This window comes from Nicotiana tabacum, chromosome 13, assembly GCF_000715075.1.
Source record: "Nicotiana tabacum cultivar K326 chromosome 13, ASM71507v2, whole genome shotgun sequence".
NCBI lineage: Eukaryota > Viridiplantae > Streptophyta > Magnoliopsida > Solanales > Solanaceae > Nicotiana > Nicotiana tabacum.
In genome coordinates, this window is record NC_134092.1 from 43821301 (window position 1) to 43840875 (window position 19575).

Sequence of the window (19575 nt, forward strand, 5' to 3'; positions counted from 1 at the left end):
AAAATTACCTGTAAGCTGGGCAAATGAGTCAATAATTGTTTGGGGTAAAGGATAATACCAGTTCAATGCCCCTTTTGTAAGCGTCCCTTCGAACTTCTTCACGCACACCGATTTGATCTCAGGCTTGGTCAAATCATTTTATTTTGACTCTAGTGGTGAAATCTATAACGTGATCTTTGGGATCTGTTGTTCTATTATATTTTGGGATGTCTTGCATTTTAATCCTCTTTGGTCTAGGCAGTGGAGCTATGTTTGGTATTCATGGTTGATGGGAGTACTTATCCATATCAATCCCTTTGATAACGGGGGAAACCCCCGAAATTTGATCGGTTCGCTCATTTTGCTCCTTAATCTGATTGAACATATTTTTCTGCAAGGTTAAGATAGAACTTTGTAAATTTATGTTACCTATGGTTTTCGAACCACCTGCTCCTGAATCTCCGGGAAGCCTTCCAGTTTCGGAGTTCCCGGAGACAGAGTTTGGGGTTATCGCGACCGGCTCCGGCTTTGATGGAGGGACTGTAGGCGTCACAATGTTAGAACTTATGATTAGGGTCACCAGCACCTCTATGATTTGACTGTTCCAAGCCTACTGTTGTGCTTTGAAATTCTTACGAAATAGGAAAATAAAGATGATAACAACGAATAAGTGCCTGATGAGAAAAAATTGAATTAAAATAAAAGCGGGAATAACAAGAATCTTTTATTGAATAATTCACTAGGTTGAACACAAATTGATTAAAGCTTAGCACAACAATTGTCGTTCCCATTTTTTCGCGAAAGCGAGTTTTGACATGCGACAACTCTTTTAAAGGTATAAAAAGAGAAGAGTCATCACCTAACGATTTTAAAGTGTGTTATGATACCTATTTGCGAATAACTCTGTTTTAATTAGCCAGCGTTGCCAAAGATCGGGTAAGGGCTCAAATTATCTCGAAAAGAAAGTGTTAGGCACTTTTCGAGGTCTACAATTGTGGTTCTCGGTCAAATTTTAAGCTTTGTGGAAATATTAAGTTGCTTACTAAGATATCCTAAGTAAACATACAAATTGATTTCATTATTAAGCTAAATGAATAAGTGATTAAATAGGCTACTAATTATAAGTAGAGCAAACGGTCAGATATAGTTCAACTACAGTAATCAACTAATCTAGGATATTTAGAGAAGTGGTACAAATATAATACAAAGATGTGATTGGGAATGGAATAAGAAAATGAGTCATTAATTAACTAATATTAATTGATAAAGCTTGTGATTACAACGATGTTAAACTTGAGAACTACTTAAGCAAATCCTAAATGCTACTCACTAAGCTTGATAGAACATACATGAATAATCAATTTTTAAACCTAAGGGATCACCCCGTGCAACATAAATAATACTTTGCAACCTTAGGTGCAATGGTTACTCATATTATCCAGCAAGCACAGACTATCATCTTCAGCTACCCAATTTCTATCTTTAAGTGTATTACCTAAAGCGTATTAATTCAATTCTAAATCGTACCATATGGGTGCCTACCCGTCCTATCTCTATAGTCCAGGAGGTTGTTCTATAGTCCTAGACTTGTCCTAAGGTTGCTCAAAAATTAAAACTAAGCGCCAAATAAGTGAAATACATAGGATGTCAAAGAATACAATTAGCATGTAAAGGGGGCTCACATTTACCTCCCATATAGACTCGTATATAGGTGAAAGGACTGTAACTAATTAAAACTTATTTTAAAGTGTGGCAAAATTAAATCTATTAACATGGTAGATGGGTATAACGAATTGTCCTATGAGCATGATTTCTAGACGCGATGGTATACTGGACAGTTTTTCCAAACTAACTTGTACCATTAAATTAATTTGCTTAAGTCTAAAACAAGATTTCTGCGTGACAGTTATAAGTGACCGGCTACATTAGTGAGAGGTATAAACTATCTACGTACTAATCCTATAGGTATGATTTCTATGTGAATGTCATAGCAAGAAATACAAAAGTAGAATTTCGTTATTAGGTCCTACATGCAGGATATTTACGTTATTAATGCCTTAGCGAGAATATGTCAGTTAAGTTGTGAAGCCATCAAGTAGCACAGGTCATTACTTGTAGTCCTATAGGCATAATTTCTAGGTGTAAAGACTTAAAAACATGATCCCTAAATGTAGTGATACAAACAATCAAACAAATTAGCACAGAGTAGGCCCTATAAGCATGATATCTAGGTGATGTTATTGAATTACCAATCTGCGTAGACGAGTTACTTAGGCAGTGTTCAACCATATTAGTTAGGACTCTAGAATCATGTTTTCTAAGTGAGATATTGTGACGGTCTGATAGGTTATTTTGAGTACTAGCACCTTATTCTATATTTAAGACCTCTTATAGTATTATTTGATGTTATATGACTTGTGTCCTTATTCCGTGTCGTTTTTCGGGAAACTTTTACATGAAATTTTGAGGAAGCTCTAATTTTTGGCTTAAAAAATAACTAAAGTTGACCACAGTCAACATTCTTAGTAAACGACCTAGGATCAGTGTTCTGACGATTCCGATAGGTTCGTATGATATTTTTGGACTTGTATGCATATTTGGTTGGGGTCCCGGGAGACCCGAGGGCGTTTCGGCACATTATGTAATAAGTTGGAAAATGAGTTTTAAACTTTAAAACATCTTGAGTTTTAATGATCGATTCTTGATATTTGCTATTATTTTGAAGATTTGAGCGAGCAAACAAGTTTGTATGATATTATAACACTTGTGTGAATGTTTATATTAGAGCCCGGGGGATCAGATGAGTTTCAGATTGATTTCGGACCATTTTTGGTCCTGTAGAGTTTGTTGGTTTTTGTTGTTGTATCAAAGTGCTTCGAGATCGTGGAACCACTACCGCGATTGTGAAGGGGAAATTTGGGGTGGGGGCAAGATGCACTACGCGAACACGAGGGGAAGCTCACAAATACGAAGGCTTTGGGGGACTATACTTCACGAACGCGGCAGATCTCACGTGAATGCGTAGGCTTGGGGATGTCTAGGGAGAGCTAATGGGTTCTGCATCGCGAACGCAACCTAATGGACGTGAAAGCGGAGGCTTGGCTAGGGTGATGCCTTCGCGAACGTGATGAGGACCTCTCGAGCGCGAAGGTCAATTGGTCTATGTACTTCGTGAATACGACATGTGCTCTACGAACGCGAAGAGCACCTAACGCCCAGTTAAATAAAAGCTGAAAAATGGGATTTCATTATCTTTCACCATTTTTGAAACCTACAGCACGGATTGGAGAGAATTTTTAAGATATTTTCAGTCCAACTTCATTGGTTAGTGCTTTTCAACTAGTTTGGATGTATTTTCACAAGCACCCATTGATTTTTAACCTAAAATCTAGTAATTTCAAAGTAAAAATTTGGGGTTTTGAGTAGAATTTTGAAAATTGGTAAAATTGAGATTTAGACCTCAAATTGAGGTCGGATTTTGAAATAGATCACGTATCCGGGCTCGGGGGTAAATGGATAATCGGGATTTGGTCCGAATCTCATATTTTGTCCAAGCGAGTCTGGGGTTGACTTTTGTTGACTTTTTAAATTTTATTAAAGATTGAATCTGTTTCACTTATGGGTAGTTTCTAAAGCTTATTTCGAATTGTTTGAACTATATTTGACTAGATTCAATTGGTTTGGAGGTTTTTTCCAATGGAAAAGCCACGGTTGATTATTAATTTGGTTCCGGAAAGAGGTAAGTGTCGTGGTTAACCTTGACTTGGGGGAATTAGGACTTGGTTGGTCTATTTGCTACTTGATTTATATGTGAAGACGGCGTATATTTAAGGTGACAAGTGTATATATGTTGTCAAGCATGCGGGTTGGGCTACTTAGTTGTTTGTCTTCAATTACATCATGCCTTCATTTATTCCATGTTACTATGTGTTATATGTGTTAATTGTTACTTGTCTTTACTTGTTAAATTCATGCTTTCGTTCGTTACCTGCCTTAATTTGCTATATGTTTCCATGTATCTGTGACTTCATTTATTGATTGTCTTTACTTTCCTTATATTTTTGTATGTTGTTAGATAGTCGCTTTTATCCGTCTTATGTATTTATTTATTTAATTCCCTTATTGTGTTTTATTGAGAAATATGTCTTAGTTGATTTTAGTAATATACATACATGTTATATATTTGGGATCGGGCTGCATGCTCCAACAGTATTTAAAAATGTTTGGAATCGGGTTGCACGCTACAACGGATATTGATATGGTATATGGAATCGAGTTGCACGCTGCAACGAGTGGAATATGTTTGGGGAAAGGGTTGCACGCCACAACGGTATTTGTGTGTGTATATATATATATATATATATATATATATATATATATATATATATATATATATATATATAGTAGATCAGGTTGCACGACACAACGGAGAAGACATATTGATTGTTCTTGACTGTTGGTTCTGTATCCGTGTTGAGTTGTGAATTCTAGCATAAATAATATTATGGGGCCCTCTGTCATGTATTTTTTGTTCTAGTTTTTATGTTAATCCTTGTTTCTCTATTCTACTATTGTTTCATGTATACCCGTACAGGCTTATAGTGAGTGTCTTGCTATAATCTCGTCATTATTTCGTCGAGGTTAGGCTCGATACTTACAGAGTACATGGGGTCACTTGTACTCTTCTAAACTTCTGTACTTCTTGTGCAAATTCTGGTATTGGTCTAAGGGAGTTTAGAGAAGGCTTGCTCGGGCTGTCATTATTCGGAGACTTAAGGTACAGTTATACGGCGTTCGCAAACCCTAGAGTCCCCTTCTTATCTTTATGCTATTTGTTTCATTCAGACAGTTGTATTTTCTTTCGGACCTTGTTTGTAGCACTATTAGTAGTTCATGTACTTGTGACACCATTTTTTGGGTGCAGACTAGACTGCGTTGGTTTTAGATTAATATATTAAGAGCATTTGAGACTTATATTCTTAATCATTTACTTTTAAATTGCTAAAATTGATTAAGTGATTAACTAGAGTTGGCTTGCCTAGCAAACAGATTTTGGGCGCCATCACGGCCCGTGTTTGGGATTTCGAGTCGTGACAGATATAGATCCTATAGGCATAGCATTTATTTAATGCGTAACATGTAAGAACTCAATACCTATAGGCATGTTTTCTATTGGCAAGTAGCACATGGGAATTTAAAAACCTAAAGGCATGTTTTCTAACTTTAAAATAAGTAAAACTCCTATAGGCATGCTTTCTAAGAGATAGAATACCCGACCCCAACATCCAATAGCCCCCATAACTATTTTTAAAAGAGTCATTATTACAAGTAAGAGATAAAAATACACTGGCCACAGGCCCAGTGACATAGTAATTTGATACAATGTGAACCGAAGTGTATCTGGCCTTCAGAATTTCCCAGGAAATGGACGAGACCCAAAAGTTGCACTCATAACTCAGCAGCAATGAAAAGCCATGTTGAATGTGATACCCGAATGATCTCATAGGCAAGACTCATCCAAACCATGCTCATGACCAATTTAGAGGACCAGGCTAACAAAACTTCACCCTTAGAGGCAGACCTTCCAGATGCACATGCTAATATGTATTTTAGCGATTAGTCGTTCAAACAAAATGTGAGGAAAAGAATTTCAAACAAATAACACAAGTTGTAAGCAAGGCAATGTGTACTACATCTATCATGCTTGTCACTAATTCAAACAAGAAAACCCAAGTCCTAATGGACAAAATTTACACAAAACAACTAGCTAAAGGTCTACAGGCAAGTTCATTATTAACAAGGAAGAGGCAGGTCCTAAGAAACTATGGATACCATAGAATTGAGGCATGAACAACACATAAACGAATGTCCTCCAATTTGAGGCCTCGTTAATGATTGATAACAATAGGAGCATGATTTTTAGGCAAACTTAGGGTCTGACTTATCATGGGAAAAAAACACATGTGAGGTCTCTTATTAAATAGCAAATAACATGAATCTACAGTCCTACTCTATCAATCATAACCAATTTCAGTCGCCTTCTAAGTTTAATAACATGGTAAAATAATTATCAAAGAGTGACACTCCAAACACCAAATTCAAACAATATCCTTACTCAATCGACTAGTTAAGTCTAATTATACAAACAGTCATCGAGCATAGTCATGATTTAAACATAAACATCAACAGTTGAACTGTATGAGGTGAGACAATAGCAAAGATTTCCTATGAACATCCTTTGACTACAAAAATTAAGACAAGAACACAATTGGAAAAGCCATTCACATCACAACTAAACATGCAAGAGTAAAATAGAGGCTAAAGAGACTAACCAGTCAAGATGATAAATGGAATAGGTAATAGAAATTGAAAAGAGTGCCAAATGGTGTTCCCAGAATCTTGAATCCCGGCAAATCAGAGTTCACGAGGACCTCTAGGGATCCCGAGCAGTGCTTATTCCAGTAAGGTTAAAAACCAAAAGCCCATTGGCCTTGACTTTCAGCCGGCCAAAAATCAACCAAAGAACAGTGGAAACAAGAAAACAGAGCAACAAGTGAAAGTGAGAGATGAGAGATGAGTGACCTAAGTCTGCCTCTTAGGGGAAAGGGGGGGGATTACATAGTACCAGTATCAGACAAATAAATAACGAAAGAATCAAAATCATGCAAACCTAGTTGGAATCAGATGTATTGCAAGTCGCACACAAACCCTAATCACGAAGAAATCAGCAGAGATACGCGAGATTGGAAAGATATTCTCTCTTCCCGGATTTATAAAGCCAAGATCATATCCAAATCCATAAGGCCGAAGTCATATCTACCCGATTCAAGAGAATCGTCCTTGCCATAGACAGACTGGTAACGAAAGTTACCATAACTGAGTAAGTAAGAACAAATAAGGCAAGTGAACCCGTGTATGAACGCGTATAAGGAAAGGGCGAAGGAAAATTTTCTGAGTCGGTTAGGGTTTAGGTTTGGGAGAGAAGAGAGTGTTTAAGGGCGGCTGTGGGTGTGAAAATGCGATTAAGGTTTGGAGGTCAGGTATAATAAAAGAGGAAAAAAAGTTGTGAGCCGTTAATCATTTGAGATCAACGGTTGAGATTTTAAAAAGGGTGTTGGGTCGGGTAAACATCGTAAAGGCCAGGTTTGGATAAGGTCAGTGGGTTGGGTCGTCCGGTTAGGGTCCAGGGTCGTTCTACCTAAGAGTTTTGGGCCTTTTGGTCCGAGTTTTTTAGCCTAACTTGGGCTGCATTTTGAAACCTACAAAATTAAATTAAATTAAATTAAATTAATTATAATAATAACTAATCAAATATATAAAAATACCATTTATGAAATTAAAGACTTTAAAGTAGTAGACTATGATTATAAAAATATAAAAATACTATTTTGACCTAAATAGTATAATAAATATAATTATTGTGAAAGAATATGCTAATATTGCAAATAACACATAAATAATATAAAATACAATATAATTGTAGGACATGATATAAAATGTCATAATATATTCATAAAAGTATTATAAAATTATAAATAACTATTTTGGCCAATTGGTCACTCATAAATTATTTTAAGAAAAATAATAAGTAAATTATTTATCAGTTATAAAATGCTAGAATCAATGTAAAAATATTTATGATATAGATAAAATTATTTATATAAAATCTCTATAATAATAGTTTAGGAAAATGCTTATGAAGTAGTACTAAGGTAATAAATTGTTATTTTAAACAAATCATGAAGTAATAATGCTGAACAATATCCTATAAATAATACTTCAAAATATATTAAAAAATACATTATAAAGTCTAACAAACCACAAAGACTAAATGAAGAGTCATGAGGGCAAAATTGAGTATCTACAACAATTAAAGTATATTCTTAGTGATTACGTATAATGCAACCCAAAGAATTACAAGTGGTGGGGTAGGGGTATATATACTACGGCATACGTCTAAATGTCGCATATCTTATCGCCTAGTCGTTACAAGCAATATCTACATCAGGCGCATATCTCGCCGGTTATTTACGTAGGGCAAGATAATAGGGTGGTTATGGGTAGACACCCTATGACTCAAAATTCAGTATATCCATAGTAAGCATTCATTCGGAGTCCAGAACCAAAATAATGTATTTTTGGACTCAAGATACAAAAATAGGTGAAAAAAATAGTTAGTGACCAAAATACATATAACACATTTTTAAAGGGCGTTATACCTTAACAGTCGTTTGTCCCCTTCCCTTCCCCACCATAATAAATCGTCCCCTTCCCTTCCCACCAAACCAGAACCCCCCCCCCCCCAAAATTAAAAATTAAAAAAAACAGGCGGTCCCCCCATTAACGACCAAAAAACCTCAAGTGGATCCCACCCGTCCCACAAAAAGTAAAGATTCTCGGTCTCACATCCTAGCTAAGGCGTTCTCTCATTGTGGGTTGCTCGTTTCGGCTCGAAATCACCAAATCTTCAACTTTTCAAAACCTTAAATCGAGGTATTCCGACTTAGTTATTGTTGAAACTCGTATAAAAGATACATATTAGTTATTTTTAACGTGTTCTATGTTGTTTAGTGATTGTTTTGCGATTTAACTATTTTGTTATTTTTATTTGGATTATGATATTAGTGTGCTAAAAAATTAGTAAAAATAGAAAAATTATTATTAGTTGTTAAAACAAATGTTAATAAGTTACTTTTTACTGTGGTATATGTATTTTCGTGAATGTTTTATGATTAAATTTATTTGTTATTTTTATCTGGTTTAGATTATTTATCTGCTTTAGTTCCCTCTAGTGGTATCTTGTAGCCTAATGTCGTGCTTGTATTTATAATGTAGTGCCCTTTTAGCGTAGTAAAATGTAGTGCCCTTTAGCGTAGTATCCTTGTAATTATTAAAATTAATCATTTAAGTATCTATTAGTAATTATCAAAATAGTTGATAGTTCAAACATAAACTCTGCCCAATTCTAGTCAACGATCGTAAGAAAATAACATGAGAAAATAATAATATTTCTCCAGGATACCTTGTGAATATTTATTAATTGAATCTTGTATAATTATGAAAATTAATTATTTAATTTTATTATAGTAAAAAATAAGTGAGTCATAAATAAAAATATATAATAATAAAACTAACATATAAATTAATAAAACTAACATATATAATATTAAACTAACATATAAATAATAAACTAATATTTAAAATAGCAGACATGTTGAGTGATAAATCGAAAAATATTTCTCATCATCAACACAAGAATTCAGGATATCTTGGTGCTACTGGGCTTCAAATATCGAGCCCGGAACCCATATGTGAATATTTAATAATTAAAACTTGTATTATTATAAAAATTAACTATTAATTTTATTATAGTAAAAAATAAGTGAGTCATAAACAAAAATATATAATAATAAAACTAACATATAAATTAATAAAACTAACATATACAATATTAAACTAACATGTAAATAAAAAACTAACATTTAAAATAACAGACATGTTGAGCGATAAATCGAGAAAATTTTCTCATCATGAACACAAGAATTCACGATATCTTGGTGCTACTGGGCCTCAAATATCGAGCCCGAAACCCATATGTGAATATTTAATAATTAAATCTTGTATAATTATGAAAATTAATTTTTTAATTTACAAACAAATATATAAAATAATAAAACTAACATATTAAAGTAAAAAATATAATTAATCTTGTTTAATTTACAGTAGACGACATAGAGGTTCTGCCTTTGCATCCCGGACCTGCCAGCCTGGAGCTACTGTTATTACAGGGCGATCATAGGTCGTCCCACATATGGGAGGGACAGTTACTGGCCCAGACGTTTCGCGCCAGGAGAGTAGACGACATGTGGGCCTTTCTCAGGGACCACCCTCTCTATCCCCATATAGTCAGACGCCTCCAGGATACGGGTTTTTATAGGATTGTTGAGATCGGCCTGCTGCAGCTCGATTGGTCATTGATCACGGCCCTGATAGAGCGGTGGCGACCGGAGATGCACACATTCCATTTGCCCATTGGCGAGGCCACTATCACGCTGCAGAACATGGAGGTCATGTATGGGCTTCCTGTTGATGGACACCCTATTGCTCTGCCGCATGCCATGAGAGAGCAGACAGGTTTGCAGTACCTGGACATGCTTCAGCGGTTCACAGGTTTATAGCCACCGTGTCACGACCCCAAATTCTCTCCGTAGACGACTGTCCGATAGTATTTGGAGGCGATGCACGCTGACATCACAGATGATACACCGGAGCTTCATATTCACCGGTACACGAGGTTGCTGTTGCTGCTTATGTTTGGAGGGGTTTTATTCCCGAACACTTCGGGGAACCTAGTCAGCTTGAGATTTCTTCATCATCTTGAGCAACTAGATGATTTACCCCAGTACAACTGGGGTGTTGCTGTTCTCGGCTACTTGTACAGGCAGATATGCCGGGCGAGCATGGGCACCCAGCGTGACGTTGCTGGATTTTTGTTGCTGCTACAGGTGAAAACATATTCGAATAATCTATTCATTATAACATACCAAGTAAAAATATACCTTTAATTTTATGTCCACTTTGTATGTTAGGTTTGGGCCTTGGAGCGGTTCATGAAGTTGCAGCCACCTCTACCACCATTAGCTCTGTGTGCACCACCTCTGTTACTCCCTCTAGGTAGGAGGTGGGTTGATAGGCGGGAATATGGACGATAGTACGATGCTCGACATAATCTCCCCTTGTGCAGGGATTTGTTGGATTTGATTGAGGGTGCACAGGTAAATGTATACCTAAGTTTACTTGGCCTGGCTTCATATGTGTTGCGTATACTCACATTTTCTGTTGTTACTTAATAGTTCATTTGGAGGCCATACAGCGACGAGTTAATAGCTGGTTTGCCCGATTATTGCTCGGCCAACCGAATTATGTGGAGCTCTTCCATCCACCGAGCGAGTACTTCGCCAGTTTGGCCGCCCGCAGCTTGTACCGCAACCGCCTGCCTGGCATATCACATATTACCAGTGGGATGATCGTTCCAGGGTGGACCAGACATATATGGCATGGCTTGAGGAGCAGATCGATACTTGGGACCAATTATATGACCTGATTCCGCCCCTCCCCCTCCCCCTCTCCCCACACCTGACCGGACGGAGACTGAGCATGATTATATGAGCTGGTACAGCAGCGTTACACGACTTTTCGTCGGGAATCCCATTTATCGAGCTGGCGGTTGGTAAGTTCCATACGCCGGGAGGCACGAGGCACTGGTATGTTATTTGGTATACTTACTTATAACGTTAACCTAGCGTTCCATAATTTATATTTTACATGTTGTGCAGGCTATTGGCCTTCATCTGTTCCACCAGTTGGTACTATAGATGCAGCAGCATACCGGCTAGGGAGTAGCTATTTTTAACGAGTATGGCTGGCAGGTTACCGATCTGGCTTCCCGTATGTTGAGGCGAGCCCGAGATGATGAGCGATTAGGATACGAGGTTGAGTATGTGGCGCCAAAGAAGAACCATCGTGGGCCACTAGTGGGGCCGGAACGTGGTCGATGTGGCAGGCGTGCCCCATGGGGTAGGGTTGTCCCACGAGGTCGTGGGGGTCGGCGAGGAGATGGTCCGCACTGAGGGGGCGTTGAGGCACCTGTTGAGGATGTTGGAGTTGATCAGTCGGGTGACCTCCATGAGCCAGACCACTCACAGCAGCATGCCATCATTCAGCCTTCAGCTTCAGCTCCAGCTCACTCCAGGGACTTCGCAGGTGACCCTGTTACCTCCATTGTTGATCACGGGCACGGGCATTACGCGAGAGGATTGGGATCAGTATTTTCCTGATCTTCCAGGCCCATCGACCGTTACTGATGATCGGCCGACACGAGATGTGGATAGTGAACGTCGGCTGAGTTATGGCTCATCATCGAGGGATGCTGGGGATCTTGCACAAGCGCAAGTATGTTTGTATTACTATTACATTTAAATTTGTTTTTATCTCATTGATTAGCCATAAATATATTTATGTTTGTTTTATTAAGGCTTCATCCTCGCCCGTCACGGAGACCACTTTGTGCGATACTGACATGGCTGCGACAGATGATTATATTTAGGAGCCTGACGAGACCATGGTAAGACAATTTATATTTTTGTGACTTAAACACGTACATTACAAATATATATTTTCATATACTGAAATATCTTATTATTCTGTAGGTTACTGCTGGACAGACGGTCCCTTCTACCGAGCCTACCATCCCTACTGACAATCATGCTGCAGCGCATCCTCCGATAAAGAGGCGACGTGATGAGGATGATCCTGATTGGTATTCACTATTCATATTCCAAACATACTGCAAACATAATTTATAGTATTCCTGGTTAATGGGTTCATCATATCATTCCTCAAACATACAATGATTTCCACCATTATGTTCAAACCTATATAGACACATCCAGTATATGCGCCCAACATTACCATCGGACCAACATGCCTTCATAATAGCACGCTTGCCACAATAGCACCTTAGTTGGTCATTGCGTCCAAACATTTGTTAATGCAAGAAAAATAAAAAATGTATGGAAAGTTTTGCTATTTTTTATGGTTAAGCGCATATAATAATTAAAATGCGCTAGTTATTTATAGGCAAGACAACCACGTAATATTTAACCGCGCTATGCTTCGCGTGTTAAAGATTCTTTTGGGTACAATACAGCTTTTTCAGAAGATAGGTTTTGCAGGCGAGCAGCTTTTCAGGTCGACAAGACAACACATATAACGTAGTATTTAACCGCGCTATGCTTCGCGTGTTAAAAATTCTTTCGGGTACAATACAACTTTTTCAGAAGATAGCTTTTGCAGGCGAGCAACTTTTTCAGGTCGACAAGACAATTATTTTTAAAAAAAAATGGGTTTATGTTAGATTGTTATACTGAAGTATTAATGTTAAATATCAATAAAATTTAACAGCAATGAAAATATAATTTTATTTCATACAATGTACAAGATAAACAAGTACATACATTTATTACAACCACATTAAGGAAATAAAACACTATGTGTATCCTTGATAGTTGGCCACATTAGATGAACTTTCACCAGGAGCTGGATTACCACCGCCACCCAAACCATCTGAAGGACATTTACGACGGTCGTGTCTTATTTGCGAGCATATGCCACATTTGTGCGCATAAACGGTATCACCAACATCCATTTTGTTCTGTATACGCATTCTTTTTTGCACTTGTCGCTTACGCAAAAACTCCTTGTTACACACCATTTTAAATGGTTCCGGCGGCCAATAATGCTCAGCACCAACTGGTTGCAATTGCCCACTATAGGTGTTTAAGTATGGAGCAACACTATATTCTTTATCAACGTAGTTGGTTGGCCCTAAACATGTATGTTGAAAGCACTTGATAGCATGTGAGCACGATATATGGTAGATGGACCATTTCCCACAAGAGCATAACTTTCTGGATTCATTTACGTTGTGTGTATTATTCCCCCGGTTGTGATGGATAGCGGTGTGAACTTCAAAAATATTTCTCTCATTGCAATACTGTAAAAATGAATACCAATGTTCTCGCTTCCTATATTTCTCAAATCTTTTCATTGGTATTAGCATAAATTCAACACCTCTTTCCATCAATGACGATGCACATGTAGCCCTTTCAACAAACCTCTCCGCCATCAGCTTGAATGACATTCACACCATGGCAGTGGCAGGCAATCCTCGTGCATACTTCAATAATCCGTTGAAAGACTCTGACACATTTGTAGTCAGAATTCCCCATCTTCTGCCACCATCCGCATGCAAAGTCCACTTGTCAAGCTCATATCGTATCAACCAACGATAGGCTCCCTCGTCTTCCTGCCTGATAGATTCCATGCGCCTCCTGAATTTACACTCTTGGTGATCTGTTGCACCCATCCACATTAAATCATGCAAATCCTTATTGGGATATGCCTTTTGTAAATTGGCCTTCAGGTGCCTCACACAGTAACGGTGGTAGGCATACGGTTCCTGCCATGCACGCAAATTCTGTACAGAACTTAAAATACCACCATGACGATCAGATATTAGACAAATACCTGAATGTTGTTTGATAACGTGCTCTCTCAAGTGGTTCAAAAATAGTGTCCACGTCTCTTGTCTTTCATTGGCACAAATAACAAAAGCTAAGGGAAATATACTTCCATTAGCATCTACTGCAACGGCGATCAACAACTTAATATCATACTTTCCATAGACATGAGTGTTGTCTATGGATATTACCGGTTGGGAATGCACAAAACCATCAATTGCTGGTTTAAATGCCCAGAACACGTATCTGAATATATAGTCTGGTGTTCCCAGACTCTGCTCAAGCTTCCATTCAACAAATGTCCCGGGGTTAAAGTGTTGCAATGCGGCCATGTACCTGGGTATAGATGCAAATGACTTATCCTAGTTACCATAAACAATTTCAAACGCACATTTGCGCCCGATAAATGCCTTTCTTTTGGTAATGGTGCACCCATATTCCTGGTGGACGGATGTAATACACTCTTTGATCTTGTACCTTATGGACGCTTCAATGTGTGGAATCAAGACAAGAGAAATCAAGTCAACATCCAAGTTGAAGTGATTCCACTGAATGTGTCCATTTCACAATTGTGAGTGCCAATGTATTTACCCACAACCCACATATTTGTTTTCTTCTTCTTCGCACGCAGCATCCAATTACAACCCGTAAACCATCTATGGCAAACAACCTTGAATACATTCGGAGTTAATTCCCATACCGTCATCTCATGACACTCTTTTACGTTGTACATTTTCACCCCCTGGTTAGGCGCACTTTATCAGGAAAAAGCATGCCCTTTGACAGAACCGTTGGTCAAGACTTATCCCACATTGCTGTCCGAATTTCGTCAGTATCCCTTGTGAGGGCATCCATATCCGGCATACTTGGCAAATGATCAAGGTAGGGAATCTCCCTTGAATGAAACGACATGTGGGACTCGTACACTCTTGGTCTAACCAGGGGGTGGAGCGTGCTCCCTCGTCAAATCAGGTCCAACATTCTCTTTCTCCTCATTATCACCCTCTTCAAGGAAGGGTGTGTCATCTCCGGACTCATCGGCATTATTGTCATAATCATTGCTCTCTTCCTGACTCTATGCATCTGCCAGATCCCGATTAAATATGTCATTTTTGGGCAATTGAGTTAGGACAGGACGTTCAAGTTGCTCGTTTTCACTGCACAACCAACAAAATAATGAGTTACTCAAATTGATAAATACTTTACATATAGCTATATCACTTCACTTACAAATCGTAATGTGTTGACATCGAATGATGGATACCATCCTGTTGCTGATGACTTCCGGATGGACCCCCATGATATAACACACCAGAACTACGCATATTCCAACTGGGCGTTGGTTCATAACTTGTAAAATTCATATCTGGTTGGTATACCCTGTGGAATATATGAGTGTTAATAGAAATTCAATACAGCAAAAATAAATATCATAACACAAAGGAAAATTGAAGTTTACCACTCGTCTTGTGGATCATTTAAAGTAGGGGAGAAATTATTTCCTCGCTCCTCATTTGCCCGTGGAGATAAGTTTAGATCAGGCCAAACTCTTTCAGCCGGAACCTGTCCGGCTAAAACTGCTCCAAAATAACCACCCGATGACTGAGGGATATCCCAGCTTTGCGCAACCTCATTATTGCGAAAGTCTTCAGCCTTGACGTACATGTCTAACATTTTTATTAAAAATAATTCCCGGTATTCATCCGGTGTCCTCAAAAAATCATTCATAGTTTCATCATCCTCGATGTGAAACTCAGCATAACAAGCAACCCCTTGCGGAGTGACAGAATACGGATATCTTCCGGTTACTTTAAGGTTCACCAAACATTTGCTCACACTCATTTTTTTACATAACAACGATACCAATCTATCATACTCCATTGTAAGTGGCAACTTAACATGACACTGTGGAGATAAACTATAGCTTACTGAGTTATTCGCTACCACAACCTCGCCCCCCCAATATAATCCCTCCCCCACACACACAATATAATGAAACCCTAATTCTTCGCTCTTCAGACATTATGACAAAATGCAAAATAACTTAACGAAGAAAAATTTAACAAGACTTGAGAATTTTTCTAAATGGATTTTTACAAAATCCTTAACGTCTTTAAATAAGTCAATGCCCAATCCGGGGGGTCGAATTTTTTGAGGTATAGCGCCTTAAATAAGGGTGATATACCCTTTTGAATTATTGTTATGTTAGTTAAGCGCAGAATAATTATTGGTGGGCCCCACAAAATATGTATAGCGCCTTAATAAACGACGTTATACTTATCCATCTTTTCAAATTGAAGTATAGCGCCCTTTTAAAGGGCGCTATATGTATTTTGATCACTAACATTTTTTTTCCACCTATTTTTGTGTCTTGAGTCCAAAAATACATTATTTTGGTTCTGAACTCTTCATTCGGACACTTACGGGTTTTTGGGAATTAACCCCATTATGTCCTCTATCTAAAAAGAGCTTGCAAGACCTCAGAGGTGATTATAGAATCCAATGACTCTATTCCATATGATTCAAAATAATAGAGCAATGTGTCTCCAAAAATACGTGCCATGTGTCATAGATGTTGACGATCCAATCGGTCGTTTTTGAGTTCTAGCACGTCATTCTATAGTTTGAGACCTTGAGTAGCTTCACTTAAGGTTTTATGACTTGTACGTGCGATCGGAATTGAATTTCGAAAAGTGCAGAGTTGATTCGGGAGGAAATTCTCAATTTGAAAGCTTTAAGTTGAAAGAGTTAACCAAGGTTTGATTTTTGAGTGAACGACCTCGGAATCAATATTTGAAGGTTCCAATAGGTTTGTGTGATGATTTCGGACTTGGGCGTATGTTTGGGTTAAGTATCAGATGGTCTGGGAGCATTTCGGTGCTTATTGTGGAAAGTTGGCATTTTAAAGGTTTTAGAATTTCCTAACTTTGAGTTGAAGTGGACTTTGGTGTTATCCATATCCGTTCAGGATTTCGAGCCTTGGAATAGGATCGTATTATGATTTCTAACTTGTGCGTAAAATTTGGTGTCATTACAGAATGTTTAGATATGATTCGGACGCGTTCATCGAAGTTTGAATATTTGAAACTTAAAAGAAGGATTTGATCGTCGATTCGTTGTTTTGATGTTATTCGTGGCATTTCGAGCGTTTGGATAAGTTTGAGTAAGGTATTGGGACTTGTTAGTGTGATTGGGAGGGGTCCTGGAGGCCTCATGTGTGTTTTTGGATGGTTTTTGATCATTTCTCTATGATTTGCATCTGTTGGTTTCTGGTGTGTTTGGTATGCATCGCGATCGCGGAAGCAGGGTTGCGATCGTGAAGGGTTAGCTGGGCTGTAGAGATTTTGTTCATCGCGATTGTGTAAAAGGGGTCGCGATTGCGGAGTTGTAGCAGGTGGTTCTTCGTATTGGCGTTGGCGTAGGCAGAGTCGCGAATGCGGTGGGGTGTGGAGGCCATCTTGTTTGGGAGAGATGTGCTATGCGATTGCGGAAGGACTCACACGATCATGTAAGAGGAAAGTCGCTGAGGTTAAGTTTGGCCTTCGCGTTCGCGTTGTTTTACCACGTTCGTGGAGGTTTGGGCAGGTAATGTTTCGCGATCCCGATAAGGGTCTCGCATTCGGGTAGAGCAATTCCCTGGGCGAGGCAGGTTGACCTCCGTGATCGCAAAAAATGGTCATCTAGCCAGAGTTGTTTTAATTCGGGAATGGGCTCCCTTTTCTCTCATTTTTCACTTGGGTGGCCGAATTTGGGGAGCTATTTTGAGTATAGTTTCATCAAGAAACACAAGGTAAGTGATTCCCACTTGTTGTAAGTTAAATACATGAGTTATTTATGAATTTAGACATGGAAATTTGTAAAACTTGTGAATTTGGAAGAAAACCTAGAATTCGATATTTTTGGATTTTGACCACGAAATTGGGCATGAAATTGGGAATAAATTATATATTTGAGTTAGTGATATTATGGGTAATATTTATCTTCGAAAAGGTTCAAAATCCGGGCACGTGGATTGACTTTGTTGACTTTTCGAACGTAGTTGGAATTGTTATAAATTGAATACTTAAGAGTAGTGGAGTATATTTTGGTTTGCATATTATTTGATTATTAGTTTCGGATGGATGGGCATCGGTTTGAGGTGTTAGAGAGTCGTAGGAGCCGGTTATGGAACTTCGGAGCGAGGTAAATCTCCTATCTAACCTTGTGAGGGAAAACTACCCTATAAGTATTAAAAATTATTATGTGCTACTAGTTTTGGGTGCTACATATGCACGAGGTGACGAGAGTCCATACATAGCTTAAGGATGTTTTTGTCTCGGTAGACCTAGGACTTTATCCTGTAAAGTTTGAATAAATTGAACTCAATTTGCTAGCTTAGTTAAGTGAATTTATAATTGAAATTGATTAGGGAATATATTAGGCCGAGCTTTATCACCTTGAGTGTATTGGTAAAAGTCATGATTTACTTTTTGCTCCTGTACCTGTGTTGTAAGCACGTGACTCACAACTGGATAAATTTTTTCCTTTCATGTGGATCGGGTCGAACACCTCGGCAGTATATTGAGATGCATCTCCGGTTCGTGCCGGTCGACCCTCGGCAGTGTACACACTACTCTGGATTGGGTCGTACGACCTCGACCTAATCTACATGATATCGCTAGGAGTCCGAATATTCGTGAGATTTCCCTTGATTTAGAACCAATATTTATATGGTATTCCGTATCCGTTTAAGATTGAACTTGACATTTTTGATCTGTTGCGATAGTATATGACATTGAGAGATTTATTTCATCAAAAGGAATGTTGGAGGACTTTGATAGTTACAGTTTTTAGCTCATTATTTCTGTTGTGTTTCATATTTGTTTATGATTTATCATATTGATTTATTGGACCACTAGTGAGTGTCGATGTCGACCCCTCGTCACCACTTCTCCGGGGTTAGGCTCGATACTTACTAGGTACGCACTGATTCACGTACTCACGCTACACTTCTGCACTAAACATGTATGATCTAACAGGTTCATTTGGTGGTTATCCTGGCGCGTAGGCGCAACTGCTGAGGGGGCTCTATGGTGAGCTGCTTTTGATGCTACGCACCGTAGCTCTCAGAATCTCCATCTTATCTATTTACTTTATCATGTCTATTTTATATTCCAGACAAATGTATTATTATTGCACTCTTTAGCAGACGCTCATGCACTTGTGACACTAGATTTTGGGATGTACTAGAATTGTTTTGTGGTTTTGCTTAGCATTAACACACTTTTATTATTTATTCTATTTAAATTATAAGTTTTACATGATTTTAATGCATTAATTTCTTTATCTAATAAAAAGTTGCGATTTCAAAATAATAAAAATAAATAACTAGTTGGTAGTTCACTATTGCTTGCATAAGGGCGACGTTGGGCGCCATAACGACCTATAGTGGGAATTGGGTCGTGACAGCTTGGTATCAGAGCACTAGGTTCACTTAGGTCTCACGAGTCATGAGCAAGTCTAGCAGAGTCTTGCG